Below are 13,240 nucleotides of genomic sequence, written 5' to 3'. Positions count from 1 at the left end.
GCGGCGGCGCGCACAGGACGTACCACAACCGTTCCGCAGGTGTTGACAACGGAGATGAAAGCACTGTACCAGGAAAATACCGACGCGTGCTAATGTTGACGTGAGATGCGCGTATTAAGCGTCTATGAACTGCAAGTTACGCGACAGTTCACTTCAAATTCTTTCTTTGTCAGCATAGTTGATATGGAAAGAAAGCACTTTCCAAAAACTGAGTCAGCCTGAAGATTAGTGTCTCTGAAAAGTGTTCTATGACTAAACATAAAAAGTGAAGTATTGACGACATCCATACAAATATGTTGTTGTACAGATAAATAAATAAATGCCAGCATAAAAACATAAAACAATGGTACCAGGATATAATAAGCATTTTCCCTATAATGACATACCCAGTTTCTTCTTTCTCTTGGCGAATTTGTCCATTACCTCTAATGGTGAAGTACTTTGAAGCGCCAAAGAAACTGGTATAGGCATGTGTATTCAAATGCAGAGGTATGTAAACAGACAGCGTACGGCGCTGCGGTCGGCAACGCCTATCTAAGACAACAAGTGTCGAGCGCAGTTCAAAAAATGGCTCTGAGCACTATGGGACTTGACATCTGTGGTCATCAGTCCCCTAGAACTTAGAATTACTTAAACCTAACTAACCTAAGGACATCACACACATCCATGCCCGAGGCAGGATTCGAATCGGGCGCAGTTGTTCATAGAGATTTAAGCGAGTTTGAGCGTAGTGTTATAGTCGGCGCACGGGCGATGGAACACAGCATCTCCGAGTTAGCGATGAAGTGGGGATTTTCCCGTACGACCGTTTCACGAGTGAACCGTGAATATCAAGAATCCGGTAAAACATCAAATCTTCGACATCGCTGCGGCCGGAAAAAGCTCTTGCAGGAACGAGACCTACGACGACTGAAGAAAATCGTTCGATGTGAGAGAAGTGCAACCCTTCCGCTGACTGCAGCAGATTTCAATCCTGGGCCATCAACAAGTGTCAGCGTGCGAACCATTCAACGGAACATAATCCACACGGGCTTTCGGAGCTGAAGGCTCTCACTCGTGTACCCTTGATGACTGCGCGACACGAAGCTTTACGCCTCGCCTAGCCCATCAGCACTGACATTGGGCAGTTGTTGACTGGAAACATGTAGCCTGGTCGGATGAGTCTCGTTTCAAATTGTATCGAGAGGATGGACGTGTGCGGGTATGGAGACAACCGCATCTACAGGGGACTGTCCAAGCTGGTGGAGGCTCTGTGCAGTTGGAGTGATATGGGACTCCTGATATATCTACATACGACTGTGACTGGTGACATGTACGTAAGCATCTTGTCTGATCACCTGCATCCATTCATGTCCATTTTGCAATCCGATGAACTTGGGCAATTCCATCAGGACAATGCGACACTCCACACGTCCAGAATTGCTACAGAGTGGCTCCAGCAACACTTTCTCAGTTCAAACACTTCCACTGGCCACCAAACTCCGGAGACATGAACATTAATGAACATATCTGGAAGCCTTGCAAAGTGCTCTTCAGAAGAGATGTCCACCGCCACGTACTCTCACGGATTTATGGACAGCCCTGCAGGATTCATGGTGTCAATTCCCTCCAGCACTGCTTCAGACATTAGGCCAGTCCATGCCACGTCCTGCTGCGGCACTTCCGCGTGCTCGCGATGGCCCTACACGATCTTAGGTAGGTGTACCAGTTTCTTTGGCTCTTTAGTGTAGATGCTGAACGATGAATGGACAAGAGCGCTAATCTATTTAGTCTTTTCTAAAAGGATGAAACATACTTATCAACTTAAGTCAATCGTGTGGCGAAAGAAGCGCTGTATCATTGTGAGAGATACAGAGGCGAACGAGTGTGCCGGGACGCACTGCCACTAGCGCCACGTCATCATAACGCGGCTGTGCGTAGCATGCAAGTATTGCGCCATAACGTAAGAGTGAAATTAAAAATGGAAATAGCTTTTCCAAACTTTGTCAGTGTTTGTTTCAGTATATTAATGTTAAAATTGTGTAATCTCAGAATGAGCATCCGATTAAGCTATTCTAAATATATTATTTTAAGAATAAATAAGTGGCGCTAAATAATGAAGTTAGAAAGTCAAAAATTGTTCAGAATATGCAAAAGTATGTCACAATTGATAGTTACAAGTCTCAACTTAATCGATGCAATATTTTGGTAAAAATCGGCGTTTTTACGAAAACTTGAAGGCGCTAAATATTAGACTCACAAAGATGAAGTTTCATATCTAGCCTCAGTTTGATAGAAAAACACTAACAACGTGACACCATTAAGCTCCCTCTATTAATTTTGAAGTCATTTACTAAAAACCAAATTTGGAACAGAAACGTCCTTATTCATATCAGATTAAGTATCATTCGTATTTATGATAGAATGTTCTAAATAAAGCACTTGATTACATTCATTAAATAATACAGCTGTACCAAGTTTCAAGACTTCATTGCAACTAACAGTCAATACAAGGACTCTTAAAAGAGGTAGTTTGGAGGTCATGTTCTACTGTCGGTTCCGTTCTAAAAGGTCTAGCCGGCAAAGTTTAAATGCACTCAAGCTGAAACTTTTCCAGTAACTGAAGCCAACTTAACTTTAATTATATAAAAATTGTGAAAATTGTAAATTGTTACACAACAGAGATAGTAATTAATACGTGCCCAAGATAAGGGCCATTTAGACGTTGCTGCTTCTCCCGAGGGCTGTTGACAGCGGATGTTCCGTTCGGCGGTCCGCTGCGTCCATTTATAAATACGGCCAGAGAGGGAATGAGGGAGACATTTCGCACCGAGCTATCAATCTGTCCGCGCCAGTGAAACTACAACATAAGCTGCGTCTCGGACGATTTTAGAGCTAGGCACCTACCAAAAGTGTTTTCCGGAAAAATAGGAAGTGAACTCGCGAGGACTGTATACCGTCCTGGATCGCTTAGCATTCACGAAGTCACTGTTTCTGTGTCGCCTGTAATGTTGACAAACTCGCATGGCAAGTGGTGGGATTATTTTCCACTTTTGTAGCGAGAAATTAACTTTTATGATTAGGAGTCAGGGCGATAGACCATTTTACATGGAACTTACTGCAGAGAACGCCTCTGAACTGCAAATACTACTGTTTCTGATAGGGACAGTATTATTGTTATCAGGAATATTATTATGTTTGTGAGTGTGAACTTTCGCTGAATATATTAATCAATTAGAACTCAAATCTTTTATTTATAGTCATAGTTCCTGATCCCGCTGAATACGAACATTTTCTTTCAGTGAGCACAAGAATAATGGGGGCCTGCAGATTGTAAATTATGGTCAGCATGTTCTCATCACTTTCTGGCTGACCACAAAAATAGTTTTCAGACACTTGTAAAAACGGCGACGACTAATATTAAACCACCTACCGCCCCACAATCGACACAGAAGCATACATTATTTACTTATACAACATATAAATATTAATAAAAGATACTGTAATAATTGTTATATGACTTAATGCGAAGCAATAAACTTCAAACTTGCCTGTCCTCTTGTTTTTCGCAGTAATGTCTTGATTCTCTTTAGAGTGGAGATGACCTCTCTGCTGTGGCTGTAGTTATAGGAAGTGTGGCTAGTCTCTTCAAGTTGTTGATATTTGGATACATGTCTTTGTAGTGTATTTACAGTGTTTTCATGGCTCACGAGGCTATGGAATCTGTTTTCACAGATTTCCTACAGCACAAAAGCAATTCACCAAGAACGTCGTGAACTCCACATTCCATTTCTTCAATATAGAATCCGAATAAGGCCTTGAACTCTTTGAAGTACTTCACTGACTGAAACCGGGAACGGTGAAGAAAATCCGGCTAGCAGTTTCTTATGTTCTGTAAACTTAAACTCTGTTATAAAACAATGTAAAAATGCGATACAGATCGCCCGTCGTTAGTACTGTTCAGGCTCACGCATCAAGCAGTTCGGGCTGTTCTTTTGTATCTTGACCACCCGGGAAACCAAGTCTGAAATGTTCGACTGTTGATAAATTTCGGTTGCTCTCTCACAAACAGTCCCGAAAGTCTTTGTAGCAACAGACCTGAGAATCCCCAGATCTTCTTTAGCGTCTTTATCTGCTTCCATAGCTTCTCGCAAACAAAATGTTGGTTGCTGGAGTCACATTTCCACTCTTCAAGTGTTTTTTTTTCCCTAACGGTTTTGTCTTATGGAGCATTACCCTTATTTTTATTGCATTTAAATGACCATTAGAAACAAACGATTTGTAGTTTATTAAAATGGTAACAACCTAATACTGACCTTACGACTTATCTTAGAAGAAAGATTAAGGAAAGGCAAACCTACGTTTCTAGCATTTGTAGACTTAGAGAAAGCTTTTGACAATGTTGACTGGAATACTCTCTTTCAAATTCTAAAGGTGGCAGGGGTAAAATACAGGCAGCGGAAGGCTATTTACAATTTGTACAGAAACCAGATGGCAGTTATAAGAGTCGAGGGACATGAAAGGGAAGCAGTGGTTGGGAAGGGAGTAAGACAGGGTTGTAGCCTCTCCCCGATGTTGTTCAATCTGTATATTGAGCAAGCAGTAAAGGAAACAAAAGAAAAATTCGGAGTAGGTATTAAAATTCATGGAGATGAAATAAAAACTTTGAGGTTCGCCGATGACATTGTAATTCTGTCAGAGACAGCAAAGGACTTGGAAGAGCAGTTGAACGGAATGGACAGTGTCTTGAAAGGAGGATATAACATGAACATCAACAAAAGCAAAACAAGGATAATGGAATGTAGTCTAATTAAGTCGGGTGATGCTGAGGGAATTAGATTAGGAAATGAGACACTTAAAGTAGTAAAGGAGTTTTGCTATTTGGGGAGCAAAATAACTGATGATGGTCGAAGTAGAGAGGATATAAAATGTAGGCTGGCAATGGCAAGGAAAGCGTTTCTGAAGAAGAGAAATTTGTTAACATCGAGTATTGATTTATGTGTCAGGAAGTCATTTCTGAAAGTATTCGTATGGAGTGTAGCCATGTATGGAAGTGAAACATGGACGATAAATAGTTTGGACAAGAAGAGAATAGAAGCTTTCGAAATGTGGTGCTACAGAAGAATGCTGAAGATTAGATGGGTAGATCACATAACTAATGAGGAAGTATTGAATAGGATTGGGGAGAAGAGAAGTTTGTGGCACAACTTGACCAGAAGAAGGGATCGGTTGGTAGGACATGTTCTGAGGCATCAAGGGATCACCAATTTAGTATTGGAGGGCAGCGTGGAGGGTAAAAATCGTAGAGGGAGACCAAGAGATGAATACACTAAGCAGATTCAGAAGGATGTAGGTTGCAGTAGGTACTGGGAGATGAAAAAGCTTGCACAGGGTAGAGTAGCATGGAGAGCTGCATCAAACCAGTCTCAGGACTGAAGACCACAACAACAACAACAACAACCTAATTTTAATATTGAGTGTATGATACAGAAGTTACATTTATTGTCATGTAAGGTTAGCGTGTTTAAATTATCGCAATTATTCATCAACATTTCATTCTTCCAAAATATAAATTAAAAAACTTACCCTGAAACATCACTTCAGGTGAACTAAACGAACAACACAGTCTCAGTCACGATAAGCAGTGCAACTCCCTCCTTGCTATCAGCGTGACGAAACGTGTTAAAACTTCCACAGACTCTGTTCGTAATGTGGCTTCATGTAAACAAACACACAATGAATCGTTGGTTAGCGATCCTAGGACACGGTCACTCGGTCTCATTACGTCACTGGAAATAGGTCTAAGCTATGTATTACGTATATCATTGTTGCATCGCTATGAGTGAAACTCTTAAGACACTCTAAAGTCTAAAGCATTAAAAGTCTTCAAATTTTTGGTAACTACTATGTTGTGTCAGCCATGTTTCTTTTATTTCAAGTTCTAATAATCTCAGAAGCAATAGTTCCACTCTATAGATTTCGATAGAATTCGAGATTAATTGTCGGTACTAAGTTAAGCTTCGACCTTAGTGGAGCATGAGTTAAGGAGAAAGCAGGAAGGAGAATTTTGTTGACACATTGAGGAGGGGCTTAAGAGGGGAAATGTAGTCTGTCTCCTATAAATTGATGCATCTTTGGGCATGTGAGTACGCAGATAATCACCAGCTATGCCATAAATTACACACTGAAGTAACAAGGTTATATGAAAAGATATCGTAGAGTTCTTCATGTTCAAACACATTCGTTACCGGTACGCTATTTATTTTTCAGTTGACACACAATATGAGTTCTCTGCGCTACTATAGTGCTACAGCTATTAGAGCACTGAAGTTGGCTGCAGCCGTAAAGACTGTGCGGCTGGTCCCGGCGGAGGTTCGAGTCCTCCCTCGAGCATGGGTGTGTGTGTTTGTCCTTAGGATAATTTAGGTTAAGTAGTGTGTAAGCTTAGGGACTGATGACCTTAGCAGTTAAGTATGTCCCATAAGATTTCACACACATTTGACTTTTTTTTTTCAGTCCTAAACATAAGAAGTCGAAACGAAGCGTATCGACATGTAGCAATAACAAGCAGGGAGCCGAAGCTCAACTAGCACCGACAACTCATACACATCGTGCCACATCTCGCTGCTGCCAGACTTTGCAATCTAACTGTCACTGAAAGCGTTCACCAGTCAAAATTTAATTTCGTATTTATTACAACTAATAATTGACATATTTTAAGGTGAGCGACTTTAAATGTTTAAACGTACTTAGAAAAGACTTCAGAGCTCTGTGTGTGTGTGTGGGGGGGGGGGGGGGGTTGGACCCCTCGCCCCTCCCAGTGTGTATGCGCCTGAGTCACCCTGACGAAGAACATATTTCTCCTAAAGAGAAATCAGTTTGTTAACACCGTCACTGTAATATGTTTAATTTTGTTGACGAACCCACAATCTCATATCTGCTTGCACCGCTTCATTACTGTCAAAATGAAATCCTCGAAGGTGCTCTTTAAGTTATAGTAACTGATGAAAATCGGATGGGGCCTAATCGGGGCTCTATGGAGGATGGTCGATGACGGTGAACCCAAGGCGTCGGATTGTCGCAGATGTCGCAGCGCTCGTGTGTGGTCCGGTATTGTCATGCTGAAGGAGGGGTTGCTCTGTGTGTGGACGAACTCTTTGACTTCGAAACTCGATTAGAGCACGCTCTTGCTCACACAACGACATATTTAAGTTACACACCGTCATGTTACAAGCTACAATTCGTAGCCCTCTAACGGTAAGGTGCTGCAAATATGTATACGTGAAGAATAATGGCGTAAAATTTTAATAACTTCTGGTTTACCTAAAAAGCTTTAAGAGTTTTCACATAAAAAATTCGGAGACTTTACTTTTCAGCACATCCTAGTATTACGATTTCGCGAAACGTTGTTACTTCCATGCCTTCCACGCTACACCAGAAAACACTTGTTTCGCCACTATAAAACGTGCACCGATTTGATGAAAACATTTCTGGGAGAATCCTTGTAGTACATTAAAATGCGTTTTCAAAAAGGCAAAGGAAGTCTTAAGAAACCTAGTTGGTTACTAAATATTACTATTTATCAGTTTTATGGGAATCGCGTGGTTAATGAGTGTAAAATTTTTACTTTCCATTCAATGGTAGTTTTCCAGTGTCCTTTGCTCTCTCTTGTTGTTTCATTTATGTATCAATACAACCATTCTCTGGATTCTGTTCTTCTACTGTCAGAATAATGTGCTCTCTGCTGCGTCTTTTATTGACAACTGCCGAACCTGGTAAACATGTTTCTTTGATGAACAATGCTGCTGGTGTTGTTCATGAAAGTGCAGGAAATCTGATGAGACCATTGAGCTAGGGCGTGTACGGTGGAAAATGACTCTCACATTTGTCGATCGTCAATTCAAAAATTTCACTTTACAACAAACTTAATTTTGTGGGGAAAGACGCATCACAGGTTTACATAAAAAACGTGGTGCAGAAACCGATTTTTTAAAAAGAACTGTTGTTCCTGGCGTTAAAAAGTAATATTTGTTATCGATAGTATAAATGATGATGAAATAGAATAGTGACTGGAAAACTCAAGTAAAATTTTGTATCTTCTTGCTGTCGAAGGTAGATAACATGTTACTTGTGCTAAGCAGTTTTTCAAATCTGATGTTGCAATTCACAGTAGCGTTGAACGACCAAAACATTTTGAGGTACCGTGAGGTCCAACAGCCGTGAAGTATTTTATAAAATGCATTTTAACCATAATCTGTTTATTTGTCCCATTAGTCATCTACCGGTTTGGGTTATTGACCATCATCCAGGATGTAGGGTATAAAATGGTTCAAATGGCTCTGAGCACTATGGGACTTAACATATTAGGTCATCAGTCCCCTAGAACTTAGAACTACTTAAACCTAACTAACCTAAGGACATCACACACATCCATGCCCGAGGTAGGATTCGAGCCTGCGACCGTAGCAGTCCCGCGGTTCCGGTCTGCAGCGCCTAGAACCGCACGGCCACCGCGGCCGGCTGTAGGGTATAAGAGATTGGTTAAAATCATCCAATATTCCTTTGAAGCTGAACAATATCGAAATTATCCAATGAAACTGTTTGTGAGCGATAGATTCCTACAGTTATCATTTCAAGCCGGTTCTTGAAACTTTGTTACTAGATTTTCTCGAATGAGTTTAGGTCTATCTTCAAGAGTCTGCTAGTTCAGTTCTATCAGTATCTCTGTGACACTCTCCCATGGATTAAACAAACCTGTGACCATTTGTACTGCCCTTCTCTGTATACGTTCAATATTCCCCATTAGCCCTATTTGGCACGGGACCGAACAATTGAGTAATTCTAGAATTGGTTGCACGAGTGATTTGTAAGCAATCTCTTTTGTAGACTGATTGCACTGCCCCAGTATTCTACCAATAAACCGTAGTTTACCACCTGCCTTTATCCACAACTGAGCCTAAGTGATCATTCCATTTCACATCTCTACAAAATGTTACACAGAGGTAATTGTGAGGCCGAACAGCTAATCATTGATTTTATAGTCGTAAGATACTACAATGCTTTCGATTCATGAAGTGCATAATTTTACATTTCGGAACATTTAACAAAAGTTGCCAATATTTGCTCCACTTTGAAATCTCATCAGCAGCTTCTTTCAGATAATAGTTCACCATAGACAACTGTGTCATCTGCAAAAATGTCTGGGGTTACTATTTATATTGTCTGTACAACATAAACAGCAAAGCTCCCAACACACTCCCCTGGGGCATACCTGAATTCGTTCGTCTGACGATGACTCTCCATCCAAGATAAGATGCTGTGTCCTCCCTACCAAAAAGTCCTCTATCCAGTCACAAATTCCACTTGATACTCCACACGTTCGTTCGTACTTTTAACAATAAGCGCAGGCGTGGTACTAAGTGAAATGTGTTTCGGAAATCAAAAACACTGCATCCACCTGACTATCTTGATCCAAAGCTTTCAGTATGTTTTTTGAGAAAAGTGCGTATTGGGTTTCACACGATCGATGTTTTCAGGTTCCATGCTGATTGGCATTGAGGAGGTCATTCTGATTAAGATGCCTCATTATGTTTGAGCTCAGATTATTCCAAGATTCAACATGGTGTGGGTTCCTGTTGTCATGTCCTAGATCATGAACCACGAGCAACGTATGAGTGGAGAAGTAAGTAATCCTGGCAGTCGGGATACCAGTTACTTTGGAATAAGGCTGGGCATCTCGGACATACGGTTCAATGGTTCAAATGGCTCTGAGCACTATGGGACTTAACATCTCAGGTCATCAGTCCCCTAGAACTTAGAACTACTTAAACCTAACTAACCGAAGGACATCACACCCATCCATGCCCGAAGCAGGATTCGAACCTGCGACCGTAGCAGTCGCGTGGTTCCAGACTGAAGCGCCTAGAACCGCATGGTCACCACGGCCGGCATCTCTGACATATTCTGAGTCGTGGTCACCTTTGGGCTCAGACGGCAAAGACTACCAAATCCATCGGTTAGTCCCTCAACCGTTAGGGGTAAAACTCAATGGGACCCGGGGCAAGTAAGGCTAGCAACCTGCTTCCCTGGTACTTTAAATATGATGCTAGCAGCAATCAGAGCAAAATGCCTCGGACATTTGGAGGTGACCGACTCCCACCTCTAATTGACAAACCAAGAACTCCTAAGATACGACTCGGCAAACGAATGGTAACGAGATGGGGAGCTATTAATATCAATGGGGGCTACTCTGGGAAGAAGGTAGAGCTGGCAAAGGCTGCAAGTAAGATGGGGTTGGACGTTTTAGCTGTTAGTGACACTAGGGTAAGAGACGAGAAAGAAGAGGAAGTGGGAGAACACAAGGTCTACTTATCAGGAGTTAAAGCAGAAATAGCACAATGAGGTGTAGGGCTTTACATCAGGAAAGAAATGGAACCCAGCGTGATTGCAATAAGGTATGTAAACGAACGACTGATGTGGATAGATTTGACACTGTTTAGCAAGGAAATTAGGATTGTGTCAGTATATTCGCATTGAGAAGGGGCAGATCAAGATAAGATGGATAGTTTTTATGTCGCACTCAGTGATATAGTTGTCAGAGTAAAGGACAAGGACAGTGTTCTGCTCATGGGTGATTTTAATGCCAAGATTGGAAATTGAACAGAAGGGTATGAAAAGGTTGTAGGTAAATTTGGAGAGGATATGGAGGCCAACAGGAACGGGAAACGACTCTTGGATTTCTGTGCCAGTATGGCTTAGTAATCACAAACTCCTTTTTTAAACATAACAACATTCACCGGTATACTTGGGAAGGCAGGGGAACCAGATCTGTCATTGACTATATAATAACAGATCAGGAATTCAGGCTGTGAGAGACACACGTGTATTCAGGGGATTCTTTGATGACACTGATCACTATTTAATCTGCAGTGAAATTGGTATTGTGAGGCCGAAAGCGCAGGAGGTCAGGTCCATATGTAGGAGGATAAGGGTGGAGAAACTTCAGGATAAGGAAATCAGGCACAAGTACATAACAGTGATCTCAGAAAGGTACCAGTTAGTTGAATGTAGTCAATTACAGTCATTGGAAAAGGAATGGACAAGACAGAGGGACACAGTACTAGAAGTGGCTAAAGAATGTCTTGGAACAGTAGTGTGTAAAGGCAGGATGAAGCAAACAGCTTGGTGGAATGACACAGTCAAGGCAGCCTGTAAAAGGAAAAAGAAGGCGTATCAAAAATGGCTACATACTAGAACTCAGGTAGACAGAGAAAGTTATGTTGAAGAAAGAAACAAAGCCAAACAGATAATTGCAGCATCCAAGGAGAAATCTTGGGAAGACTTTGGAAGCAGGTTGGAGACTTTGGGTCAAACTACTGGAAAACCATTCTGGAGTGTAATTAGCAGTCTTCGAAAGGGAGGTAAGAAGGAAATGACAAGTATTTTGGGCAGGTCAGGAAAACTGCTGGTGAATCCTATTGATGCCTTGGGCAGATGGAGGGAATATTTTGAAGAGTTGTTCAACGTAGGTGAAAATACGATCAGTAATGTTTCAGATTTTGATGTACAATGGGATAGGAAAGATGATGGAAATTGGATCACATTTGAGGAAGTGGAGAAAATGGTCAATATATTGCAGTGCAATAAAGTGGCTGGGGTGGATGAAATTAAGTCGGAACTCATCAAATGCAGTGGAGTATCAGGTCTTAAATGGCTACACAGGATAACTGAAATGGCGTGGGAGTCGGGACAGGTTCCATCAGACTGGACGAAAGCAGTAATCACGCCAGTCTTTAAACATGGAAACAGAAAAGATTGTAACAACTACAGAGGTATCTCTTTAATCAGCGTTGTGGGTAAAATCTTCTCAGGTATTGTTGAAAGGAAAGTGCGAGTATTAGTTGAGGACGAATTGGATGAAAATCAGAGTGGGTTTAGGCCTCTCAGAGGCTGTCAGGACCAGATCTTTAGCTTACGGCAAATAATGGAGAAGTGTTACGAGTGGAACAGGGAATTGTATCTATGCTTTATAGGTCTAGAAAAGGCATATGACCGGGTTCCTAGGAGGAAGTTATTGTCTGTTCTACAAGATTATGGAATAGGAGGCAAACTTTTGCAAGCAATTAAAGGTCTTTACATAGATAGTCAGGCAGCAGTTAGAGTTGAAGGTAAATTGAGTTCATGGTTCAGAGTAGTTTCAGGGGTAAGACAAGGCTGTAACCCGTCTCCACTGTTGTTCATATTATTTATGGAACATATGTTGAAAACAATAGAGTGGCTGGGTGAGATTAAGATACGTGAACACAAAATAAGCAGTCTCGCATATGCAAATGACTTAGTTGTGATGGCAGATTCGATTGAAAGTTTGCAAAGTAATATTTCAGAGCTAGATCAGAAATGTAAGGACTATGGTATAAAGATTGGCATCTCCAAAACGAAAGTAATGTCAGTGGGAAAGAGATATAAACGGATTGAGTGCCAAATAGAAGGAACAAAGTTAGAACAGGTGGACGGTTTCAAGTACTTAGGATGCATATGCTCACAGGATGGCAACATAGTGAAAGAACTGGAAGCGAGGTGTAGCAAAGCTAATGCAGTGAGCGCTCAGCTACGATCTACTCTCTTCTGCAAGAAGGAAGTCAGTACCAAGACTAAGTTATCTGTGCACCGTTCAATCTTTCGACCAACTTTGTTGTATGGGAGCGAAAGCTGGGTGGATTCAGGTTACCTTATCAATAAGGTTGAGGTTACGGATATGAAAGTAGCTAGGATGACTGCAGGTACTAGTAGATGGGAACAATGGCAGGAGGATGTCCACAATGAGGAAATCAAAGAAAAACTGGGAATGAACTCTATAGATATAGCAGTATGGGCAAAGAGGCTCAGATGGTGGAGTCATGTTACACGCATGGGAGAAGCAAGGTTACCCAAGAGACTCATTGGTTCAATAGTAGAGGGTAGGAGGAGTCGGGGTAGACCGAGGAGAAGGTACCTGGATTCGGTTAAGAATGATTTTGAAGTAATAGGCTTAACATCAGAAGAGGCACCAATGTTAGCACTGAATAGGGGATCATGGAGGAATTTTATAAGGGGGATTATGCTCCAGACTGAACGCTGAAAGGCATAATCAGTCTTAAATTATGATGATGATCAACAACAGTCCGATGTCAAAGATACTGGACGATATTTTTGTGGATCACAATGGAGCGCAAAAGAGCACTGATTGAAGATTAGGATTAATTTCTCGTTCGATAAAGAAATA

This window comes from Schistocerca americana, chromosome 2, assembly GCF_021461395.2.
Source record: "Schistocerca americana isolate TAMUIC-IGC-003095 chromosome 2, iqSchAmer2.1, whole genome shotgun sequence".
NCBI classification, from domain to species: Eukaryota; Metazoa; Arthropoda; class Insecta; order Orthoptera; family Acrididae; genus Schistocerca; species Schistocerca americana.
This window is presented reverse-complemented; position numbering follows the sequence as displayed.